Here is a 25425-nt window from a genome sequence, read left to right on the forward strand (position 1 = left end):
TCCTTTATAACTCTGCAAGTTTCTGAATTGTTGTGCCCATGAGCTCCATTTGTCAACACACATTTTTGTGAGCTGGCCGCAAAACTGCAGGATTGCTTCAGGCCCTATCCTGGTTCTGGGGGCGGCAGGCTGAGACTTTGGTTATTTCTTCTTCCTGCCAGGAAAATACAGTGACATGTGCCCGTCCAAATGCCTACAGCTTGGCTCTCATTGGTTCCTCCTCTTCCCTTTCATCCTGCACACAAGTTGAAAACTGTGAGAAACAGGAGGTTAAAGGCACTGACTCCCCAAGTTGCGAGATTGTGAATAAAGTGTCTGGAATGTCGAACCAGAGTACCAGGAGAGGAAAATTGAAGAGCGTTTTAGAAATCTTTCCCGATCACACTGTGTCCCATCCTGTGGGTTTCGAATGCATGTTTTAATTTTACTAATACTCCCTTTAAGCTGGAGAGTAGGGACCCATGGCATGGGTGGCACGCATTATTGCTTTAAAGGTGTACATTTGCTCACCCAGCCTCACCAATCCTCTGAGCCCCAAGTGCCCAGCCTTTTGTCTCATTCAGGTGTGGGTGTAGATGGGGTCAATCCAGGTTGCATCAGAGCCCCTGAACGAATTGTGTAAGAATTTCGCTGTTTTTGTGTTTTGTTTGTGAAATTTATTTTTATAATGGGCTTGAGCTGATTTTCACTGCCATGTTTATGCCGCTCTAGGCACACTTGAATCCCTTACGGAGACATATCAGTACATAGGTTTTAAGATTCTTACTAGTCAGATATATTCCTCTGCACGGAATAGGGGGTGTTGAGTCCAGTTCACTGAGCAAGGCGTAGGTCTTGTCTATTACATAGTTGGCTTATGAAAAGGTACCTGTGCTAATATCAAACTCTGATTTTATGCATCAACCCAACTCACCTTTCCCCTTGAGCAGGCATAGGAGTGTTTTCTAAATGTGAGACTCTGTTCTGATTTCTACTTTAGTTCATGTGTAGCCTTTTTACATTCCCTTCATAAGTGATATCTTAGGATAAGTTTCTTTTTCTGTGTGACTTATTTCACTTAGAATCATCATACCTATATCCACCCATTATGCTGCTACTGGCCTTATGACATTGATTTCATGGCTGAGGGATATTCCATCGTACAAAAGTACCACAACTTTTTTATCCATTTTTGTCTTTTCTGTGATATTTGAGGTGTTCTGAATTCGGCGTGCTTGTATACAGTGCAGCCCTTAAATTTGGGGTGGCTGTGTGTCTTTGATTTTCAGGTTTCCCAACGTATACGTCCATGAGTGAAAGTGCCCTAGGCTCTGTAGATGAGTTGTTTAGTTGTTTTTGGGAAACACCATGCACTTTTCCGGAGTGGCTGCTGGCAATTTTCCTCCCTCCCATCTGCATAAGAAGGGTCCCTGTTCTCCTCGGCCTGTCCTGCTTTTCTGGATTTTACAATTTTTTCGGATGTCCGTTTTGACTGGTGGGAAGTGAGACTTCTTTTTAGTGTGTACTTGCATTGCCCGCTTGTTGGTTGTCCACATAGTGTTTATGTGTTTTTTCCTCAGTATGTTCTGGAAAACACTTAAATGCCCTCTTTGGAAGAGTGCATCATTGTGGAAGCTCTGCCGATTTTCATGTGCTTTAAAGGCAATTCCAATCTACATCTTGAAGTCTGTTTCCTGGAATTCTGCCTGTCTTTCAAGTCCTCCTGTTAGCCTACCCTCAACAGATTTGTGGATGATAGGTGCCCTTTATAACTCTGCCAGTTTCTGAATTGTTGTGCTCCGTGAGCTCCATTTGTCAACACACATTTTTGTGAGCTGGCCGAAAACCACAGGAATGCTTCAGGCCCTATTCTGGTTCTGGGGCAGCAGGCTGAGACTTTGGTCAATTCCTCTTCCTGATGGGAAATTAGAGTGACTTGTGCCCGTCCAAATGCCTACAGCTTGGCTCTCATTGGTTCCCCCACTTCCCTTTCATGCTCCGCACAATTTGCAAACTTTGTGAAACAGGAGTTTAACGGCACTGACTCCCCAAGTTGTGAGATTGAGAATAAAGCACCTGGAATGTCAAACCCTAGCACCAGGAGAGGAAAATTGAGGAGCGTTTTACAAACTTTTCCCGATCACAAGGTTTCCCATCCTGTGGGTTTTGCATGCATATTTTAATTCTACTAAAATTCCCTTAAACCATGAGAGTTGGGACCCATGGAATGGGAGGCACGCATTATTGCTTTAAAGGTGTACATTTGCTCACCCAACCTCACCAATCCTCTCAGCCCCAAGTGTCCAGCCTTTTGTCTTTTCCAGGTGTGGGTGTGGATGGGGTCAATCCAGGTTGCATCAGAGCCCCTGAACGAATTGTGTAAGAATTTCGCTGTTTTTGTGTTTTGTTTTTGAAATTTATTTATATACTGGGTTTGAGATGATTTTCACTACCGTGTTTATGCCACTCTCGGCACACTTCATTTCCTTATGGAGACATATCAGTACATAGGTTTTAAGATTCTTACTAGTCAGATATATTCCTCTGCGCGGAATAGGGGGTGTTGAGTCCATTTCACTGAGCAAAGTGTAGGTCTTGTCTATTACATATTTGGTTTATGGAACGGTACCTGTGCTAATATCAAACTCTGGTTTTATGCATCACCCCACCTCACCCTTCCCCTTAAGCAGGCATAGGAGTGTTTTCTAAATGTGAGACTCTGTTTTGTTTTCTACTTTAGTTCATGTGTAGCCTTTTTACATTCCCTTCATAAGTGATATCTTAGGATAATTTGCTTTTTCTGTGTGACTTATTTCACGTCGAATCATCGTACCTATATCCACCCATTATGCTGCTACTGGCCTTATGAGATTGATTTCATGGCTGAGGGATATTCCATGGTATGAAAGTATCACAACTTCTTTATCCATTTTTGTCTTTCCTGCAATATTTGAGGTGTTCTGAGGTCGAGGTGCTTGTAAACCGTGCAGCCGTTAAATTTGGGGTGGCTGTGTGTCTTTGATTTTCAGGTTTTCCAACGTATACATCCATGAGTGAAAGTGCCCTAGGCTCTGTAGCTGAGTTGATTAGTTGTTTTTGGGAAAAACCAGGCAGTTCTCTGGAGTGAGTGTCTGCTGGCAATTTTCCGCCCTACCATCTTCGTAAGAACGCTCCCATTTCTGCACGGCCTGTCCTGGTTTTCTGGTTTGTACAATTTTTTCGGATGTCCCTTTTGACCGGTGGGAACTGAGACTTCTCTTTAGTGCGTATTTGCATTTCCTGCTTGCTTGGTTGGCCACAAAGCGTGTATGCGTCTTTTCCTCAATATGTTCTGGAAAACACGCATACGCCTTCTTTGGCCAAGTGCATCATTGTGGAAGTTCTGCCGATTTTCATGTGCTTTAAAGGCGATTCCAATCTACCTCTTGAAGCCTGTTTCCTGGAATTCAGCCTGGCTTTCAAGTCCTCCTGGTTGCCTTCCCTCAACAGATGTTTGGATGATAGTTGTCCTTTATAACTCTGCAAGTTTCTGAATTGTTGTGCCCATGAGCTCCATTTGTCAACACACATTTTTGTGAGCTGGCCGCAAAACCACAGGATTGCTTCAGGCCCTATCCTGGTTTGGGGGGCAGCAGGCTTAGACTTTGGTTATTTCTTCTTCCTGCCAGGAAAATGAGTGACATGTGCCCGTCCAAATGCCTACAGCTTGGCTCTCATTGGTTCCTCCTCTTCCCTTTCATCGTGCACACAAGTTGCAAACTGTGAGAAACAGGAGGTTAAAGGCACTGACTCCCCAAGTTGGGAGATTGTGAGTAAAGTGTCTGGAATGTCGAACCAGAGTACCAGGAGAGGAAAATTGAAGAGCGTTTTAGAAATCTTTCCCGATCACACGGTGTGCCATCCTGTGGGTTTCAAATGCATGTTTTAATTTCACTAATATTCCCTTAAACCTGGAGAGTAGGGACCCATGGCATGGGTGGCACGCATTATTGCTTTAAAGGTGTACATTTGCTCACCCAGCCTCACCAATCCTCTCAGCCCCAAATGCCCAGCCTTTTGTCTCATTCAGGTGTGGGTGTAGATGGGGTCAATCCAGGTTGCATCAGAGCCCCTGAACGAATTGTGTAAGAATTTCGCTGTTTTTGTGTTTTGTTTGTGAAATTTATTTTTATAATGGGCTTGAGCTGATTTTCACTGCCATGTTTATGCCACTCTAGGCACACTTGAATCCCTTACGGAGACATATCAGTACATAGGTTTTAAGATTCTTACTAGTCAGATATATTCCTCTGCACGGAATAGGGGGTGTTGAGTCCAGTTCAATGAGCAAGGCGTAGGTCTTGTCTATTACATAGTTGGCTTCTGAAAAGGTACCTGTGCTAATATCAAACTCTGATTTTATGCATCAACCCACCTCACCTTTCCCCTTGAGCAGGCATAGGAGTGTTTTTTAAATGTGAGACTCTGTTCTGATTTCTACTTTAGTTCATGTGTAGCCTTTTTACATTCCCTTCATAAGTGATATCTTAGGATAAGTTTCTGTTTCTGTGTGACTTATTTCACTTAGAATCATCGTACCTATATCCACCCATTATGCTGCTACTGGCCTTATGACATTGATTTCATGGCTGAGGGACATTCCATGGTACGAAAGTACCACAACTTCTTTGTCCATTTTTGTCTTTCCTGCAATATTTGAGGTGTTCTTAGGTCGAGGTGCTTGTAAACGGTGCCGCCGTTAAATTTGGGGTGGCTGTGTGTCTTTGATTTTCAGGTTTCTCAACGTATACATCCATGAGTGAAAGTGCCCTAGGCTCTGTAGCTGAGTTGTTTAGTTGTTTTTGGGAAACACCAGGCAGTTCCCTGGAGTGAGTGTGTGCTGGCATTTTCCTCTCTACCATCTTCCTAAGAATGCTCCATTTTCTCCATGGCCTGTCCTGGTTTTCTGGTTTGTACAATTTTTTCAGATGTCCCTTTTGACCGGTGGGAAGTGAGACTTCTTTTTAGAGTGTATTTGCATTTCCCGCTTGCTTGGTTGGCCACAAAGTGTGTATGCGTTTTTTCCTCAATATGTTCTGGAAAACACGCATACGCCCTCTTGGGCCAAGTGCATCATTGTGGAAGTTCTGCCAATTTTCATGTGCTTTAAAGGTGATTCCAATCTACCTCTTGAAGCCTGTTTCCTGGAATTCAGCCTGGCTTTCAAGTCCTCCTGGTTGCATTCCCTCAACAGATGTTTGGATGATAGTTGTCCTTTATAACTCTGCAAGTTTCTGAATTGTTGTGCCCATGAGCTCCATTTGTCAACACACATTTTTGTGAGCTGGCCGCAAAACTGCAGGATTGCTTCAGGCCCTATCCTGGTTCTGGGGGCGGCAGGCTGAGACTTTGGTTATTTCTTCTTCCTGCCAGGAAAATACAGTGACATGTGCCCGTCCAAATGCCTACAGCTTGGCTCTCATTGGTTCCTCCTCTTCCCTTTCATCCTGCACACAAGTTGAAAACTGTGAGAAACAGGAGGTTAAAGGCACTGACTCCCCAAGTTGCGAGATTGTGAATAAAGTGTCTGGAATGTCGAACCAGAGTACCAGGAGAGGAAAATTGAAGAGCGTTTTAGAAATCTTTCCCGATCACACTGTGTCCCATCCTGTGGGTTTCGAATGCATGTTTTAATTTTACTAATACTCCCTTTAAGCTGGAGAGTAGGGACCCATGGCATGGGTGGCACGCATTATTGCTTTAAAGGTGTACATTTGCTCACCCAGCCTCACCAATCCTCTGAGCCCCAAGTGCCCAGCCTTTTGTCTCATTCAGGTGTGGGTGTAGATGGGGTCAATCCAGGTTGCATCAGAGCCCCTGAACGAATTGTGTAAGAATTTCGCTGTTTTTGTGTTTTGTTTGTGAAATTTATTTTTATAATGGGCTTGAGCTGATTTTCACTGCCATGTTTATGCCGCTCTAGGCACACTTGAATCCCTTACGGAGACATATCAGTACATAGGTTTTAAGATTCTTACTAGTCAGATATATTCCTCTGCACGGAATAGGGGGTGTTGAGTCCAGTTCACTGAGCAAGGCGTAGGTCTTGTCTATTACATAGTTGGCTTATGAAAAGGTACCTGTGCTAATATCAAACTCTGATTTTATGCATCAACCCAACTCACCTTTCCCCTTGAGCAGGCATAGGAGTGTTTTCTAAATGTGAGACTCTGTTCTGATTTCTACTTTAGTTCATGTGTAGCCTTTTTACATTCCCTTCATAAGTGATATCTTAGGATAAGTTTCTTTTTCTGTGTGACTTATTTCACTTAGAATCATCATACCTATATCCACCCATTATGCTGCTACTGGCCTTATGACATTGATTTCATGGCTGAGGGATATTCCATCGTACAAAAGTACCACAACTTTTTTATCCATTTTTGTCTTTTCTGTGATATTTGAGGTGTTCTGAATTCGGCGTGCTTGTATACAGTGCAGCCCTTAAATTTGGGGTGGCTGTGTGTCTTTGATTTTCAGGTTTCCCAACGTATACGTCCATGAGTGAAAGTGCCCTAGGCTCTGTAGATGAGTTGTTTAGTTGTTTTTGGGAAACACCATGCACTTTTCCGGAGTGGCTGCTGGCAATTTTCCTCCCTCCCATCTGCATAAGAAGGGTCCCTGTTCTCCTCGGCCTGTCCTGCTTTTCTGGATTTTACAATTTTTTCGGATGTCCGTTTTGACTGGTGGGAAGTGAGACTTCTTTTTAGTGTGTACTTGCATTGCCCGCTTGTTGGTTGTCCACATAGTGTTTATGTGTTTTTTCCTCAGTATGTTCTGGAAAACACATAAATGCCCTCTTTGGAAGAGTGCATCATTGTGGAAGCTCTGCCGATTTTCATGTGCTTTAAAGGCAATTCCAATCTACATCTTGAAGTCTGTTTCCTGGAATTCTGCCTGTCTTTCAAGTCCTCCTGTTAGCCTACCCTCAACAGATTTGTGGATGATAGGTGCCCTTTATAACTCTGCCAGTTTCTGAATTGTTGTGCTCCGTGAGCTCCATTTGTCAACACACATTTTTGTGAGCTGGCCGAAAACCACAGGATTGCTTCAGGCCCTATTCTGGTTCTGGGGCAGCAGGCTGAGACTTTGGTCAATTCCTCTTCCTGATGGGAAATTAGAGTGACTTGTGCCCGTCCAAATGCCTACAGCTTGGCTCTCATTGGTTCCCCCACTTCCCTTTCATGCTCCGCACAATTTGCAAACTTTGTGAAACAGGAGTTTAACGGCACTGACTCCCCAAGTTGTGAGATTGAGAATAAAGCACCTGGAATGTCAAACCCTAGCACCAGGAGAGGAAAATTGAGGAGCGTTTTACAAACTTTTCCCGATCACAAGGTTTCCCATCCTGTGGGTTTTGCATGCATATTTTAATTCTACTAAAATTCCCTTAAACCATGAGAGTTGGGACCCATGGAATGGGAGGCACGCATTATTGCTTTAAAGGTGTACATTTGCTCACCCAACCTCACCAATCCTCTCAGCCCCAAGTGTCCAGCCTTTTGTCTTTTCCAGGTGTGGGTGTGGATGGGGTCAATCCAGGTTGCATCAGAGCCCCTGAACGAATTGTGTAAGAATTTCGCTGTTTTTGTGTTTTGTTTTTGAAATTTATTTATATACTGGGTTTGAGATGATTTTCACTACCGTGTTTATGCCACTCTCGGCACACTTCATTTCCTAACGGAGACATATCAGTACATAGGTTTTAAGATTCTTACTAGTCAGATATATTCCTCTGCGTGGAATAGGGGGTGTTGAGTCCATTTCACTGAGCAAAGTGTAGGTCTTGTCTATTACATATTTGGTTTATGGAACGGTACCTGTGCTAATATCAAACTCTGGTTTTATGCATCACCCCACCTCACCCTTCCCCTTAAGCAGGCATAGGAGTGTTTTCTAAATGTGAGACTCTGTTTTGTTTTCTACTTTAGTTCATGTGTAGCCTTTTTACATTCCCTTCATAAGTGATATCTTAGGATAATTTGCTTTTTCTGTGTGACTTATTTCACGTCGAATCATCGTACCTATATCCACCCATTATGCTGCTACTGGCCTTATGAGATTGATTTCATGGCTGAGGGATATTCCATGGTATGAAAGTATCACAACTTCTTTATCCATTTTTGTCTTTCCTGCAATATTTGAGGTGTTCTGAGGTCGAGGTGCTTGTAAACCGTGCAGCCGTTAAATTTGGGGTGGCTGTGTGTCTTTGATTTTCAGGTTTTCCAACGTATACATCCATGAGTGAAAGTGCCCTAGGCTCTGTAGCTGAGTTGATTAGTTGTTTTTGGGAAAAACCAGGCAGTTCTCTGGAGTGAGTGTCTGCTGGCAATTTTCCGCCCTACCATCTTCGTAAGAACGCTCCCATTTCTGCACGGCCTGTCCTGGTTTTCTGGTTTGTACAATTTTTTCGGATGTCCCTTTTGACCGGTGGGAACTGAGACTTCTTTTTAGTGCGTATTTGCATTTCCTGCTTGCTTGGTTGGCCACAAAGCGTGTATGCGTTTTTTCCTCAATATGTTCTGGAAAACACGCATACGCCCTCTTTGGCCAAGTGCATCATTGTGGAAGTTCTGCCGATTTTCATGTGCTTTAAAGGCGATTCCAATCTACCTCTTGAAGCCTGTTTCCTGGAATTCAGCCTGGCTTTCAAGTCCTCCTGGTTGCCTTCCCTCAACAGATGTTTGGATGATAGTTGTCCTTTATAACTCTGCAAGTTTCTGAATTGTTGTGCCCATGAGCTCCATTTGTCAACACACATTTTTGTGAGCTGGCCGCAAAACCACAGGATTGCTTCAGGCCCTATCCTGGTTTGGGGGGCAGCAGGCTTAGACTTTGGTTATTTCTTCTTCCTGCCAGGAAAATGAGTGACATGTGCCCGTCCAAATGCCTACAGCTTGGCTCTCATTGGTTCCTCCTCTTCCCTTTCATCGTGCACACAAGTTGCAAACTGTGAGAAACAGGAGGTTAAAGGCACTGACTCCCCAAGTTGGGAGATTGTGAGTAAAGTGTCTGGAATGTCGAACCAGAGTACCAGGAGAGGAAAATTGAAGAGCGTTTTAGAAATCTTTCCCGATCACACGGTGTGCCATCCTGTGGGTTTCAAATGCATGTTTTAATTTTACTAATATTCCCTTAAACCTGGAGAGTAGGGACCCATGGCATGGGTGGCACGCATTATTGCTTTAAAGGTGTACATTTGCTCACCCAGCCTCACCAATCCTCTCAGCCCCAAATGCCCAGCCTTTTGTCTCATTCAGGTGTGGGTGTAGATGGGGTCAATCCAGGTTGCATCAGAGCCCCTGAACGAATTGTGTAAGAATTTCGCTGTTTTTGTGTTTTGTTTGTGAAATTTATTTTTATAATGGGCTTGAGCTGATTTTCACTGCCATGTTTATGCCGCTCTAGGCACACTTGAATCCCTTACGGAGACATATCAGTACATAGGTTTTAAGATTCTTACTAGTCAGATATATTCCTCTGCACGGAATAGGGGGTGTTGAGTCCAGTTCAATGAGCAAGGCGTAGGTCTTGTCTATTACATAGTTGGCTTCTGAAAAGGTACCTGTGCTAATATCAAACTCTGATTTTATGCATCAACCCACCTCACCTTTCCCCTTGAGCAGGCATAGGAGTGTTTTTTAAATGTGAGACTCTGTTCTGATTTCTACTTTAGTTCATGTGTAGCCTTTTTACATTCCCTTCATAAGTGATATCTTAGGATAAGTTTCTGTTTCTGTGTGACTTATTTCACTTAGAATCATCGTACCTATATCCACCCATTATGCTGCTACTGGCCTTATGACATTGATTTCATGGCTGAGGGACATTCCATGGTACGAAAGTACCACAACTTCTTTGTCCATTTTTGTCTTTCCTGCAATATTTGAGGTGTTCTTAGGTCGAGGTGCTTGTAAACGGTGCCGCCGTTAAATTTGGGGTGGCTGTGTGTCTTTGATTTTCAGGTTTCTCAACGTATACATCCATGAGTGAAAGTGCCCTAGGCTCTGTAGCTGAGTTGTTTAGTTGTTTTTGGGAAACACCAGGCAGTTCCCTGGAGTGAGTGTGTGCTGGCATTTTCCTCTCTACCATCTTCCTAAGAATGCTCCCTTTTCTCCATGGCCTGTCCTGGTTTTCTGGTTTGTACAATTTTTTCAGATGTCCCTTTTGACCGGTGGGAAGTGAGACTTCTTTTTAGAGTGTATTTGCATTTCCCGCTTGCTTGGTTGGCCACAAAGTGTGTATGCGTTTTTTCCTCAATATGTTCTGGAAAACACGCATACGCCCTCTTGGGCCAAGTGCATCATTGTGGAAGTTCTGCCAATTTTCATGTGCTTTAAAGGTGATTCCAATCTACCTCTTGAAGCCTGTTTCCTGGAATTCAGCCTGGCTTTCAAGTCCTCCTGGTTGCATTCCCTCAACAGATGTTTGGATGATAGTTGTCCTTTATAACTCTGCAAGTTTCTGAATTGTTGTGCCCATGAGCTCCATTTGTCAACACACATTTTTGTGAGCTGGCCGCAAAACTGCAGGATTGCTTCAGGCCCTATCCTGGTTCTGGGGGCGGCAGGCTGAGACTTTGGTTATTTCTTCTTCCTGCCAGGAAAATACAGTGACATGTGCCCGTCCAAATGCCTACAGCTTGGCTCTCATTGGTTCCTCCTCTTCCCTTTCATCCTGCACACAAGTTGAAAACTGTGAGAAACAGGAGGTTAAAGGCACTGACTCCCCAAGTTGCGAGATTGTGAATAAAGTGTCTGGAATGTCGAACCAGAGTACCAGGAGAGGAAAATTGAAGAGCGTTTTAGAAATCTTTCCCGATCACACTGTGTCCCATCCTGTGGGTTTCGAATGCATGTTTTAATTTTACTAATACTCCCTTTAAGCTGGAGAGTAGGGACCCATGGCATGGGTGGCACGCATTATTGCTTTAAAGGTGTACATTTGCTCACCCAGCCTCACCAATCCTCTGAGCCCCAAGTGCCCAGCCTTTTGTCTCATTCAGGTGTGGGTGTAGATGGGGTCAATCCAGGTTGCATCAGAGCCCCTGAACGAATTGTGTAAGAATTTCGCTGTTTTTGTGTTTTGTTTGTGAAATTTATTTTTATAATGGGCTTGAGCTGATTTTCACTGCCATGTTTATGCCGCTCTAGGCACACTTGAATCCCTTACGGAGACATATCAGTACATAGGTTTTAAGATTCTTACTAGTCAGATATATTCCTCTGCACGGAATAGGGGGTGTTGAGTCCAGTTCACTGAGCAAGGCGTAGGTCTTGTCTATTACATAGTTGGCTTATGAAAAGGTACCTGTGCTAATATCAAACTCTGATTTTATGCATCAACCCAACTCACCTTTCCCCTTGAGCAGGCCTAGGAGTGTTTTCTAAATGTGAGACTCTGTTCTGATTTCTACTTTAGTTCATGTGTAGCCTTTTTACATTCCCTTCATAAGTGATATCTTAGGATAAGTTTCTTTTTCTGTGTGACTTATTTCACTTAGAATCATCATACCTATATCCACCCATTATGCTGCTACTGGCCTTATGACATTGATTTCATGGCTGAGGGATATTCCATCGTACAAAAGTACCACAACTTTTTTATCCATTTTTGTCTTTTCTGTGATATTTGAGGTGTTCTGAATTCGGCATGCTTGTATACAGTGCAGCCCTTAAATTTGGGGTGGCTGTGTGTCTTTGATTTTCAGGTTTCCCAACGTATACGTCCATGAGTGAAAGTGCCCTAGGCTCTGTAGATGAGTTGTTTAGTTGTTTTTGGGAAACACCATGCACTTTTCCGGAGTGGCTGCTGGCAATTTTCCTCCCTCCCATCTGCATAAGAAGGGTCCCTGTTCTCCTCAGCCTGTCCTGCTTTTCTGGATTTTACAATTTTTTCGGATGTCCGTTTTGACTGGTGGGAAGTGAGACTTCTTTTTAGTGTGTACTTGCATTGCCCGCTTGTTGGTTGTCCACATAGTGTTTATGTGTTTTTTCCTCAGTATGTTCTGGAAAACACATAAATGCCCTCTTTGGAAGAGTGCATCATTGTGGAAGCTCTGCCGATTTTCATGTGCTTTAAAGGCAATTCCAATCTACATCTTGAAGTCTGTTTCCTGGAATTCTGCCTGTCTTTCAAGTCCTCCTGTTAGCCTACCCTCAACAGATTTGTGGATGATAGGTGCCCTTTATAACTCTGCCAGTTTCTGAATTGTTGTGCTCCGTGAGCTCCATTTGTCAACACACATTTTTGTGAGCTGGCCGAAAACCACAGGATTGCTTCAGGCCCTATTCTGGTTCTGGGGCAGCAGGCTGAGACTTTGGTCAATTCCTCTTCCTGATGGGAAATTAGAGTGACTTGTGCCCGTCCAAATGCCTACAGCTTGGCTCTCATTGGTTCCCCCACTTCCCTTTCATGCTCCGCACAATTTGCAAACTTTGTGAAACAGGAGTTTAACGGCACTGACTCCCCAAGTTGTGAGATTGAGAATAAAGCACCTGGAATGTCAAACCCTAGCACCAGGAGAGGAAAATTGAGGAGCGTTTTACAAACTTTTCCCGATCACAAGGTTTCCCATCCTGTGGGTTTTGCATGCATATTTTAATTCTACTAAAATTCCCTTAAACCATGAGAGTTGGGACCCATGGAATGGGAGGCACGCATTATTGCTTTAAAGGTGTACATTTGCTCACCCAACCTCACCAATCCTCTCAGCCCCAAGTGTCCAGCCTTTTGTCTTTTCCAGGTGTGGGTGTGGATGGGGTCAATCCAGGTTGCATCAGAGCCCCTGAACGAATTGTGTAAGAATTTCGCTGTTTTTGTGTTTTGTTTTTGAAATTTATTTATATACTGGGTTTGAGATGATTTTCACTACCGTGTTTATGCCACTCTCGGCACACTTCATTTCCTAACGGAGACATATCAGTACATAGGTTTTAAGATTCTTACTAGTCAGATATATTCCTCTGCGTGGAATAGGGGGTGTTGAGTCCATTTCACTGAGCAAAGTGTAGGTCTTGTCTATTACATATTTGGTTTATGGAACGGTACCTGTGCTAATATCAAACTCTGGTTTTATGCATCACCCCACCTCACCCTTCCCCTTAAGCAGGCATAGGAGTGTTTTCTAAATGTGAGACTCTGTTTTGTTTTCTACTTTAGTTCATGTGTAGCCTTTTTACATTCCCTTCATAAGTGATATCTTAGGATAATTTGCTTTTTCTGTGTGACTTATTTCACGTCGAATCATCGTACCTATATCCACCCATTATGCTGCTACTGGCCTTATGAGATTGATTTCATGGCTGAGGGATATTCCATGGTATGAAAGTATCACAACTTCTTTATCCATTTTTGTCTTTCCTGCAATATTTGAGGTGTTCTGAGGTCGAGGTGCTTGTAAACCGTGCAGCCGTTAAATTTGGGGTGGCTGTGTGTCTTTGATTTTCAGGTTTTCCAACGTATACATCCATGAGTGAAAGTGCCCTAGGCTCTGTAGCTGAGTTGATTAGTTGTTTTTGGGAAAAACCAGGCAGTTCTCTGGAGTGAGTGTCTGCTGGCAATTTTCCGCCCTACCATCTTCGTAAGAACGCTCCCATTTCTGCACGGCCTGTCCTGGTTTTCTGGTTTGTACAATTTTTTCGGATGTCCCTTTTGACCGGTGGGAACTGAGACTTCTTTTTAGTGCGTATTTGCATTTCCTGCTTGCTTGGTTGGCCACAAAGCGTGTATGCGTTTTTTCCTCAATATGTTCTGGAAAACACGCATACGCCCTCTTTGGCCAAGTGCATCATTGTGGAAGTTCTGCCGATTTTCATGTGCTTTAAAGGCGATTCCAATCTACCTCTTGAAGCCTGTTTCCTGGAATTCAGCCTGGCTTTCAAGTCCTCCTGGTTGCCTTCCCTCAACAGATGTTTGGATGATAGTTGTCCTTTATAACTCTGCAAGTTTCTGAATTGTTGTGCCCATGAGCTCCATTTGTCAACACACATTTTTGTGAGCTGGCCGCAAAACCACAGGATTGCTTCAGGCCCTATCCTGGTTTGGGGGGCAGCAGGCTTAGACTTTGGTTATTTCTTCTTCCTGCCAGGAAAATGAGTGACATGTGCCCGTCCAAATGCCTACAGCTTGGCTCTCATTGGTTCCTCCTCTTCCCTTTCATCGTGCACACAAGTTGCAAACTGTGAGAAACAGGAGGTTAAAGGCACTGACTCCCCAAGTTGGGAGATTGTGAGTAAAGTGTCTGGAATGTCGAACCAGAGTACCAGGAGAGGAAAATTGAAGAGCGTTTTAGAAATCTTTCCCGATCACACGGTGTGCCATCCTGTGGGTTTCAAATGCATGTTTTAATTTTACTAATATTCCCTTAAACCTGGAGAGTAGGGACCCATGGCATGGGTGGCACGCATTATTGCTTTAAAGGTGTACATTTGCTCACCCAGCCTCACCAATCCTCTCAGCCCCAAATGCCCAGCCTTTTGTCTCATTCAGGTGTGGGTGTAGATGGGGTCAATCCAGGTTGCATCAGAGCCCCTGAACGAATTGTGTAAGAATTTCGCTGTTTTTGTGTTTTGTTTGTGAAATTTATTTTTATAATGGGCTTGAGCTGATTTTCACTGCCATGTTTATGCCGCTCTAGGCACACTTGAATCCCTTACGGAGACATATCAGTACATAGGTTTTAAGATTCTTACTAGTCAGATATATTCCTCTGCACGGAATAGGGGGTGTTGAGTCCAGTTCAATGAGCAAGGCGTAGGTCTTGTCTATTACATAGTTGGCTTCTGAAAAGGTACCTGTGCTAATATCAAACTCTGATTTTATGCATCAACCCACCTCACCTTTCCCCTTGAGCAGGCATAGGAGTGTTTTTTAAATGTGAGACTCTGTTCTGATTTCTACTTTAGTTCATGTGTAGCCTTTTTACATTCCCTTCATAAGTGATATCTTAGGATAAGTTTCTGTTTCTGTGTGACTTATTTCACTTAGAATCATCGTACCTATATCCACCCATTATGCTGCTACTGGCCTTATGACATTGATTTCATGGCTGAGGGACATTCCATGGTACGAAAGTACCACAACTTCTTTGTCCATTTTTGTCTTTCCTGCAATATTTGAGGTGTTCTTAGGTCGAGGTGCTTGTAAACGGTGCCGCCGTTAAATTTGGGGTGGCTGTGTGTCTTTGATTTTCAGGTTTCTCAACGTATACATCCATGAGTGAAAGTGCCCTAGGCTCTGTAGCTGAGTTGTTTAGTTGTTTTTGGGAAACACCAGGCAGTTCCCTGGAGTGAGTGTGTGCTGGCATTTTCCTCTCTACCATCTTCCTAAGAATGCTCCCTTTTCTCCATGGCCTGTCCTGGTTTTCTGGTTTGTACAATTTTTTCAGATGTCCCTTTTGACCGGTGGGAAGTGAGACTTCTTTTTAGAGTGTATTTGCATTTCCCGCTTGCTTGGTTGGCCACAAAGTGTGTATGCGTTTTTTCCTCAATATGTTCTGGAAAACACGCATACGCCCTCTTGGGCCAAGTGCATCATTGTGGAAGTTCTGCCAATTTTCATGTGCTTTAAAGGTGATTCCAATCTACCTCTTGAAGCCTGTTTCCTGGAATTCAGCCTGGCTTTCAAGTCCTCCTGGTTGCATTCCCTCAACAGATGTTTGGATGATAGTTGTCCTTTATAACTCTGCAAGTTTCTGAATTGTTGTGCCCATGAGCTCCATTTGTCAACACACATTTTTGTGAGCTGGCCGCAAAACTGCAGGATTGCTTCAGGCCCTATCCTGGTTCTGGGGGCGGCAGGCTGAGACTTTGGTTATTTCTTCTTCCTGCCAGGAAAATACAGTGACATGTGCCCGTCCAAATGCCTACAGCTTGGCTCTCATTGGTTCCTCCTCTTCCCTTTCATCCTGCACACAAGTTGAAAACTGTGAGAAACAGGAGGTTAAAGGCACTGACTCCCCAAGTTGCGAGATTGTGAATAAAGTGTCTGGAATGTCGAACCAGAGTACCAGGAGAGGAAAATTGAAGAGCGTTTTAGAAATCTTTCCCGATCACACTGTGTCCCATCCTGTGGGTTTCGAATGCATGTTTTAATTTTACTAATACTCCCTTTAAGCTGGAGAGTAGGGACCCATGGCATGGGTGGCACGCATTATTGCTTTAAAGGTGTACATTTGCTCACCCAGCCTCACCAATCCTCTGAGCCCCAAGTGCCCAGCCTTTTGTCTCATTCAGGTGTGGGTGTAGATGGGGTCAATCCAGGTTGCATCAGAGCCCCTGAACGAATTGTGTAAGAATTTCGCTGTTTTTGTGTTTTGTTTGTGAAATTTATTTTTATAATGGGCTTGAGCTGATTTTCACTGCCATGTTTATGCCGCTCTAGGCACACTTGAATCCCTTACGGAGACATATCAGTACATAGGTTTTAAGATTCTTACTAGTCAGATATATTCCTCTGCACGGAATAGGGGGTGTTGAGTCCAGTTCACTGAGCAAGGCGTAGGTCTTGTCTATTACATAGTTGGCTTATGAAAAGGTACCTGTGCTAATATCAAACTCTGATTTTATGCATCAACCCAACTCACCTTTCCCCTTGAGCAGGCATAGGAGTGTTTTCTAAATGTGAGACTCTGTTCTGATTTCTACTTTAGTTCATGTGTAGCCTTTTTACATTCCCTTCATAAGTGATATCTTAGGATAAGTTTCTTTTTCTGTGTGACTTATTTCACTTAGAATCATCATACCTATATCCACCCATTATGCTGCTACTGGCCTTATGACATTGATTTCATGGCTGAGGGATATTCCTTCGTACAAAAGTACCACAACTTTTTTATCCATTTTTGTCTTTTCTGTGATATTTGAGGTGTTCTGAATTCGGCGTGCTTGTATACAGTGCAGCCCTTAAATTTGGGGTGGCTGTGTGTCTTTGATTTTCAGGTTTCCCAACGTATACGTCCATGAGTGAAAGTGCCCTAGGCTCTGTAGATGAGTTGTTTAGTTGTTTTTGGGAAACACCATGCACTTTTCCGGAGTGGCTGCTGGCAATTTTCCTCCCTCCCATCTGCATAAGAAGGGTCCCTGTTCTCCTCAGCCTGTCCTGCTTTTCTGGATTTTACAATTTTTTCGGATGTCCGTTTTGACTGGTGGGAAGTGAGACTTCTTTTTAGTGTGTACTTGCATTGCCCGCTTGTTGGTTGTCCACATAGTGTTTATGTGTTTTTTCCTCAGTATGTTCTGGAAATCACATAAATGCCCTCTTTGGAAGAGTGCATCATTGTGGAAGCTCTGCCGATTTTCATGTGCTTTAAAGGCAATTCCAATCTACATCTTGAAGTCTGTTTCCTGGAATTCTGCCTGTCTTTCAAGTCCTCCTGTTAGCCTACCCTCAACAGATTTGTGGATGATAGGTGCCCTTTATAACTCTGCCAGTTTCTGAATTGTTGTGCTCCGTGAGCTCCATTTGTCAACACACATTTTTGTGAGCTGGCCGAAAACCACAGGATTGCTTCAGGCCCTATTCTGGTTCTGGGGCAGCAGGCTGAGACTTTGGTCAATTCCTCTTCCTGATGGGAAATTAGAGTGACTTGTGCCCGTCCAAATGCCTACAGCTTGGCTCTCATTGGTTCCCCCACTTCCCTTTCATGCTCCGCACAATTTGCAAACTTTGTGAAACAGGAGTTTAACGGCACTGACTCCCCAAGTTGTGAGATTGAGAATAAAGCACCTGGAATGTCAAACCCTAGCACCAGGAGAGGAAAATTGAGGAGCGTTTTACAAACTTTTCCCGATCACAAGGTTTCCCATCCTGTGGGTTTTGCATGCATATTTTAATTCTACTAAAATTCCCTTAAACCATGAGAGTTGGGACCCATGGAATGGGAGGCACGCATTATTGCTTTAAAGGTGTACATTTGCTCACCCAACCTCACCAATCCTCTCAGCCCCAAGTGTCCAGCCTTTTGTCTTTTCCAGGTGTGGGTGTGGATGGGGTCAATCCAGGTTGCATCAGAGCCCCTGAACGAATTGTGTAAGAATTTCGCTGTTTTTGTGTTTTGTTTTTGAAATTTATTTATATACTGGGTTTGAGATGATTTTCACTACCGTGTTTATGCCACTCTCGGCACACTTCATTTCCTAACGGAGACATATCAGTACATAGGTTTTAAGATTCTTACTAGTCAGATATATTCCTCTGCGTGGAATAGGGGGTGTTGAGTCCATTTCACTGAGCAAAGTGTAGGTCTTGTCTATTACATATTTGGTTTATGGAACGGTACCTGTGCTAATATCAAACTCTGGTTTTATGCATCACCCCACCTCACCCTTCCCCTTAAGCAGGCATAGGAGTGTTTTCTAAATGTGAGACTCTGTTTTGTTTTCTACTTTAGTTCATGTGTAGCCTTTTTACATTCCCTTCATAAGTGATATCTTAGGATAATTTGCTTTTTCTGTGTGACTTATTTCACGTCGAATCATCGTACCTATATCCACCCATTATGCTGCTACTGGCCTTATGAGATTGATTTCATGGCTGAGGGATATTCCATGGTATGAAAGTATCACAACTTCTTTATCCATTTTTGTCTTTCCTGCAATATTTGAGGTGTTCTGAGGTCGAGGTGCTTGTAAACCGTGCAGCCGTTAAATTTGGGGTGGCTGTGTGTCTTTGATTTTCAGGTTTTCCAACGTATACATCCATGAGTGAAAGTGCCCTAGGCTCTGTAGCTGAGTTGATTAGTTGTTTTTGGGAAAAACCAGGCAGTTCTCTGGAGTGAGTGTCTGCTGGCAATTTTCCGCCCTACCATCTTCGTAAGAACGCTCCCATTTCTGCACGGCCTGTCCTGGTTTTCTGGTTTGTACAATTTTTTCGGATGTCCCTTTTGACCGGTGGGAACTGAGACTTCTTTTTAGTGCGTATTTGCATTTCCTGCTTGCTTGGTTGGCCACAAAGCGTGTATGCGTTTTTTCCTCAATATGTTCTGGAAAACACGCATACGCCCTCTTTGGCCAAGTGCATCATTGTGGAAGTTCTGCCGATTTTCATGTGCTTTAAAGGCGATTCCAATCTACCTCTTGAAGCCTGTTTCCTGGAATTCAGCCTGGCTTTCAAGTCCTCCTGGTTGCCTTCCCTCAACAGATGTTTGGATGATAGTTGTCCTTTATAACTCTGCAAGTTTCTGAATTGTTGTGCCCATGAGCTCCATTTGTCAACACACATTTTTGTGAGCTGGCCGCAAAACCACAGGATTGCTTCAGGCCCTATCCTGGTTTGGGGGGCAGCAGGCTTAGACTTTGGTTATTTCTTCTTCCTGCCAGGAAAATGAGTGACATGTGCCCGTCCAAATGCCTACAGCTTGGCTCTCATTGGTTCCTCCTCTTCCCTTTCATCGTGCACACAAGTTGCAAACTGTGAGAAACAGGAGGTTAAAGGCACTGACTCCCCAAGTTGGGAGATTGTGAGTAAAGTGTCTGGAATGTCGAACCAGAGTACCAGGAGAGGAAAATTGAAGAGCGTTTTAGAAATCTTTCCCGATCACACGGTGTGCCATCCTGTGGGTTTCAAATGCATGTTTTAATTTTACTAATATTCCCTTAAACCTGGAGAGTAGGGACCCATGGCATGGGTGGCACGCATTATTGCTTTAAAGGTGTACATTTGCTCACCCAGCCTCACCAATCCTCTCAGCCCCAAATGCCCAGCCTTTTGTCTCATTCAGGTGTGGGTGTAGATGGGGTCAATCCAGGTTGCATCAGAGCCCCTGAACGAATTGTGTAAGAATTTCGCTGTTTTTGTGTTTTGTTTGTGAAATTTATTTTTATAATGGGCTTGAGCTGATTTTCACTGCCATGTTTATGCCGCTCTAGGCACACTTGAATCCCTTACGGAGACATATCAGTACATAGGTTTTAAGATTCTTACTAGTCAGATATATTCCTCTGCACGGAATAGGGGGTGTTGAGTCCAGTTCAATGAGCAAGGCGTAGGTCTTGTCTATTACATAGTTGGCTTCTGAAAAGGTACCTGTGCTAATATCAAACTCTGATTTTATGCATCAACCCACCTCACCTTTCCCCTTGAGCAGGCATAGGAGTGTTTTTTAAATGTGAGACTCTGTTCTGATTTCTACTTTAGTTCATGTGTAGCCTTTTTACATTCCCTTCATAAGTGATATCTTAGGATAAGTTTCTGTTTCTGTGTGACTTATTTCACTTAGAATCATCGTACCTATATCCACCCATTATGCTGCTACTGGCCTTATGACATTGATTTCATGGCTGAGGGACATTCCATGGTACGAAAGTACCACAACTTCTTTGTCCATTTTTGTCTTTCCTGCAATATTTGAGGTGTTCTTAGGTCGAGGTGCTTGTAAACGGTGCCGCCGTTAAATTTGGGGTGGCTGTGTGTCTTTGATTTTCAGGTTTCTCAACGTATACATCCATGAGTGAAAGTGCCCTAGGCTCTGTAGCTGAGTTGTTTAGTTGTTTTTGGGAAACACCAGGCAGTTCCCTGGAGTGAGTGTGTGCTGGCATTTTCCTCTCTACCATCTTCCTAAGAATGCTCCCTTTTCTCCATGGCCTGTCCTGGTTTTCTGGTTTGTACAATTTTTTCAGATGTCCCTTTTGACCGGTGGGAAGTGAGACTTCTTTTTAGAGTGTATTTGCATTTCCCGCTTGCTTGGTTGGCCACAAAGTGTGTATGCGTTTTTTCCTCAATATGTTCTGGAAAACACGCATACGCCCTCTTGGGCCAAGTGCATCATTGTGGAAGTTCTGCCAATTTTCATGTGCTTTAAAGGTGATTCCAATCTACCTCTTGAAGCCTGTTTCCTGGAATTCAGCCTGGCTTTCAAGTCCTCCTGGTTGCATTCCCTCAACAGATGTTTGGATGATAGTTGTCCTTTATAACTCTGCAAGTTTCTGAATTGTTGTGCCCATGAGCTCCATTTGTCAACACACATTTTTGTGAGCTGGCCGCAAAACTGCAGGATTGCTTCAGGCCCTATCCTGGTTCTGGGGGCGGCAGGCTGAGACTTTGGTTATTTCTTCTTCCTGCCAGGAAAATACAGTGACATGTGCCCGTCCAAATGCCTACAGCTTGGCTCTCATTGGTTCCTCCTCTTCCCTTTCATCCTGCACACAAGTTGAAAACTGTGAGAAACAGGAGGTTAAAGGCACTGACTCCCCAAGTTGCGAGATTGTGAATAAAGTGTCTGGAATGTCGAACCAGAGTACCAGGAGAGGAAAATTGAAGAGCGTTTTAGAAATCTTTCCCGATCACACTGTGTCCCATCCTGTGGGTTTCGAATGCATGTTTTAATTTTACTAATACTCCCTTTAAGCTGGAGAGTAGGGACCCATGGCATGGGTGGCACGCATTATTGCTTTAAAGGTGTACATTTGCTCACCCAGCCTCACCAATCCTCTGAGCCCCAAGTGCCCAGCCTTTTGTCTCATTCAGGTGTGGGTGTAGATGGGGTCAATCCAGGTTGCATCAGAGCCCCTGAACGAATTGTGTAAGAATTTCGCTGTTTTTGTGTTTTGTTTGTGAAATTTATTTTTATAATGGGCTTGAGCTGATTTTCACTGCCATGTTTATGCCGCTCTAGGCACACTTGAATCCCTTACGGAGACATATCAGTACATAGGTTTTAAGATTCTTACTAGTCAGATATATTCCTCTGCACGGAATAGGGGGTGTTGAGTCCAGTTCACTGAGCAAGGCGTAGGTCTTGTCTATTACATAGTTGGCTTATGAAAAGGTACCTGTGCTAATATCAAACTCTGATTTTATGCATCAACCCAACTCACCTTTCCCCTTGAGCAGGCATAGGAGTGTTTTCTAAATGTGAGACTCTGTTCTGATTTCTACTTTAGTTCATGTGTAGCCTTTTTACATTCCCTTCATAAGTGATATCTTAGGATAAGTTTCTTTTTCTGTGTGACTTATTTCACTTAGAATCATCATACCTATATCCACCCATTATGCTGCTACTGGCCTTATGACATTGATTTCATGGCTGAGGGATATTCCTTCGTACAAAAGTACCACAACTTTTTTATCCATTTTTGTCTTTTCTGTGATATTTGAGGTGTTCTGAATTCGGCGTGCTTGTATACAGTGCAGCCCTTAAATTTGGGGTGGCTGTGTGTCTTTGATTTTCAGGTTTCCCAACGTATACGTCCATGAGTGAAAGTGCCCTAGGCTCTGTAGATGAGTTGTTTAGTTGTTTTTGGGAAACACCATGCACTTTTCCGGAGTGGCTGCTGGCAATTTTCCTCCCTCCCATCTGCATAAGAAGGGTCCCTGTTCTCCTCGGCCTGTCCTGCTTTTCTGGATTTTACAATTTTTTCGGATGTCCGTTTTGACTGGTGGGAAGTGAGACTTCTTTTTAGTGTGTACTTGCATTGCCCGCTTGTTGGTTGTCCACATAGTGTTTATGTGTTTTTTCCTCAGTATGTTCTGGAAAACACATAAATGCCCTCTTTGGAAGAGTGCATCATTGTGGAAGCTCTGCCGATTTTCATGTGCTTTAAAGGCAATTCCAATCTACATCTTGAAGTCTGTTTCCTGGAATTCTGCCTGTCTTTCAAGTCCTCCTGTTAGCCTACCCTCAACAGATTTGTGGATGATAGGTGCCCTTTATAACTCTGCCAGTTTCTGAATTGTTGTGCTCCGTGAGCTCCATTTGTCAACACACATTTTTGTGAGCTGGCCGAAAACCACAGGATTGCTTCAGGCCCTATTCTGGTTCTGGGGCAGCAGGCTGAGACTTTGGTCAATTCCTCTTCCTGATGGGAAATTAGAGTGACTTGTGCCCGTCCAAATGCCTACAGCTTGGCTCTCATTGGTTCCCCCACTTCCCTTTCATGCTCCGCACAATTTGCAAACTTTGTGAAACAGGAGTTTAACGGCACTGACTCCCCAAGTTGTGAGATTGAGAATAAAGCACCTGGAATGTCAAACCCTAGCACCAGGAGAGGAAAATTGAGGAGCGTTTTACAAACTTTTCCCGATCACAAGGTTTCCCATCCTGTGGGTTTTGCATGCATATTTTAATTCTACTAAAATTCCCTTAAACCATGAGAGTTGGGACCCATGGAATGGGAGGCACGCATTATTGCTTTAAAGGTGTACATTTGCTCACCCAACCTCACCAATCCTCTCAGCCCCAAGTGTCCAGCCTTTTGTCTTTTCCAGGTGTGGGTGTGGATGGGGTCAATCCAGGTTGCATCAGAGCCCCTGAACGAATTGTGTAAGAATTTCGCTGTTTTTGTGTTTTGTTTTTGAAATTTATTTATATACTGGGTTTGAGATGATTTTCACTACCGTGTTTATGCCACTCTCGGCACACTTCATTTCCTAACGGAGACATATCAGTACATAGGTTTTAAGATTCTTACTAGTCAGATATATTCCTCTGCGTGGAATAGGGGGTGTTGAGTCCATTTCACTGAGCAAAGTGTAGGTCTTGTCTATTACATATTTGGTTTATGGAACGGTACCTGTGCTAATATCAAACTCTGGTTTTATGCATCACCCCACCTCACCCTTCCCCTTAAGCAGGCATAGGAGTGTTTTCTAAATGTGAGACTCTGTTTTGTTTTCTACTTTAGTTCATGTGTAGCCTTTTTACATTCCCTTCATAAGTGATATCTTAGGATAATTTGCTTTTTCTGTGTGACTTATTTCACGTCGAATCATCGTACCTATATCCACCCATTATGCTGCTACTGGCCTTATGAGATTGATTTCATGGCTGAGGGATATTCCATGGTATGAAAGTATCACAACTTCTTTATCCATTTTTGTCTTTCCTGCAATATTTGAGGTGTTCTGAGGTCGAGGTGCTTGTAAACCGTGCAGCCGTTAAATTTGGGGTGGCTGTGTGTCTTTGATTTTCAGGTTTTCCAACGTATACATCCATGAGTGAAAGTGCCCTAGGCTCTGTAGCTGAGTTGATTAGTTGTTTTTGGGAAAAACCAGGCAGTTCTCTGGAGTGAGTGTCTGCTGGCAATTTTCCGCCCTACCATCTTCGTAAGAACGCTCCCATTTCTGCACGGCCTGTCCTGGTTTTCTGGTTTGTACAATGTTTTCGGATGTCCCTTTTGACCGGTGGGAACTGAGACTTCTCTTTAGTGCGTATTTGCATTTCCTGCTTGCTTGGTTGGCCACAAAGCGTGTATGCGTTTTTTCCTCAATATGTTCTGGAAAACACGCATACGCCCTCTTTGGCCAAGTGCATCATTGTGGAAGTTCTGCCGATTTTCATGTGCTTTAAAGGCGATTCCAATCTACCTCTTGAAGCCTGTTTCCTGGAATTCAGCCTGGCTTTCAAGTCCTCCTGGTTGCCTTCCCTCAACAGATGTTTGGATGATAGTTGTCCTTTATAACTCTGCAAGTTTCTGAATTGTTGTGCCCATGAGCTCCATTTGTCAACACACATTTTTGTGAGCTGGCCGCAAAACCACAGGATTGCTTCAGGCCCTATCCTGGTTTGGGGGGCAGCAGGCTTAGACTTTGGTTATTTCTTCTTCCTGCCAGGAAAATGAGTGACATGTGCCCGTCCAAATGCCTACAGCTTGGCTCTCATTGGTTCCTCCTCTTCCCTTTCATCGTGCACACAAGTTGCAAACTGTGAGAAACAGGAGGTTAAAGGCACTGACTCCCCAAGTTGGGAGATTGTGAGTAAAGTGTCTGGAATGTCGAACCAGAGTACCAGGAGAGGAAAATTGAAGAGCGTTTTAGAAATCTTTCCCGATCACACGGTGTGCCATCGTCTGGGTTTCAAATGCATGTTTTAATTTTACTAATATTCCCTTAAACCTGGAGAGTAGGGACCCATGGCATGGGTGGCACGCATTATTGCTTTAAAGGTGTACATTTGCTCACCCAGCCTCACCAATCCTCTCAGCCCCAAATGCCCAGCCTTTTGTCTCATTCAGGTGTGGGTGTAGATGGGGTCAATCCAGGTTGCATCAGAGCCCCTGAACGAATTGTGTAAGAATTTCGCTGTTTTTGTGTTTTGTTTGTGAAATTTATTTTTATAATGGGCTTGAGCTGATTTTCACTGCCATGTTTATGCCGCTCTAGGCACACTTGAATCCCTTACGGAGACATATCAGTACATAGGTTTTAAGATTCTTACTAGTCAGATATATTCCTCTGCACGGAATAGGGGGTGTTGAGTCCAGTTCAATGAGCAAGGCGTAGGTCTTGTCTATTACATAGTTGGCTTCTGAAAAGGTACCTGTGCTAATATCAAACTCTGATTTTATGCATCAACCCACCTCACCTTTCCCCTTGAGCAGGCATAGGAGTGTTTTTTAAATGTGAGACTCTGTTCTGATTTCTACTTTAGTTCATGTGTAGCCTTTTTACATTCCCTTCATAAGTGATATC

This window comes from Mesoplodon densirostris, chromosome 3 (genome assembly GCF_025265405.1).
Source record: "Mesoplodon densirostris isolate mMesDen1 chromosome 3, mMesDen1 primary haplotype, whole genome shotgun sequence".
Taxonomy (NCBI): domain Eukaryota; kingdom Metazoa; phylum Chordata; class Mammalia; order Artiodactyla; family Ziphiidae; genus Mesoplodon; species Mesoplodon densirostris.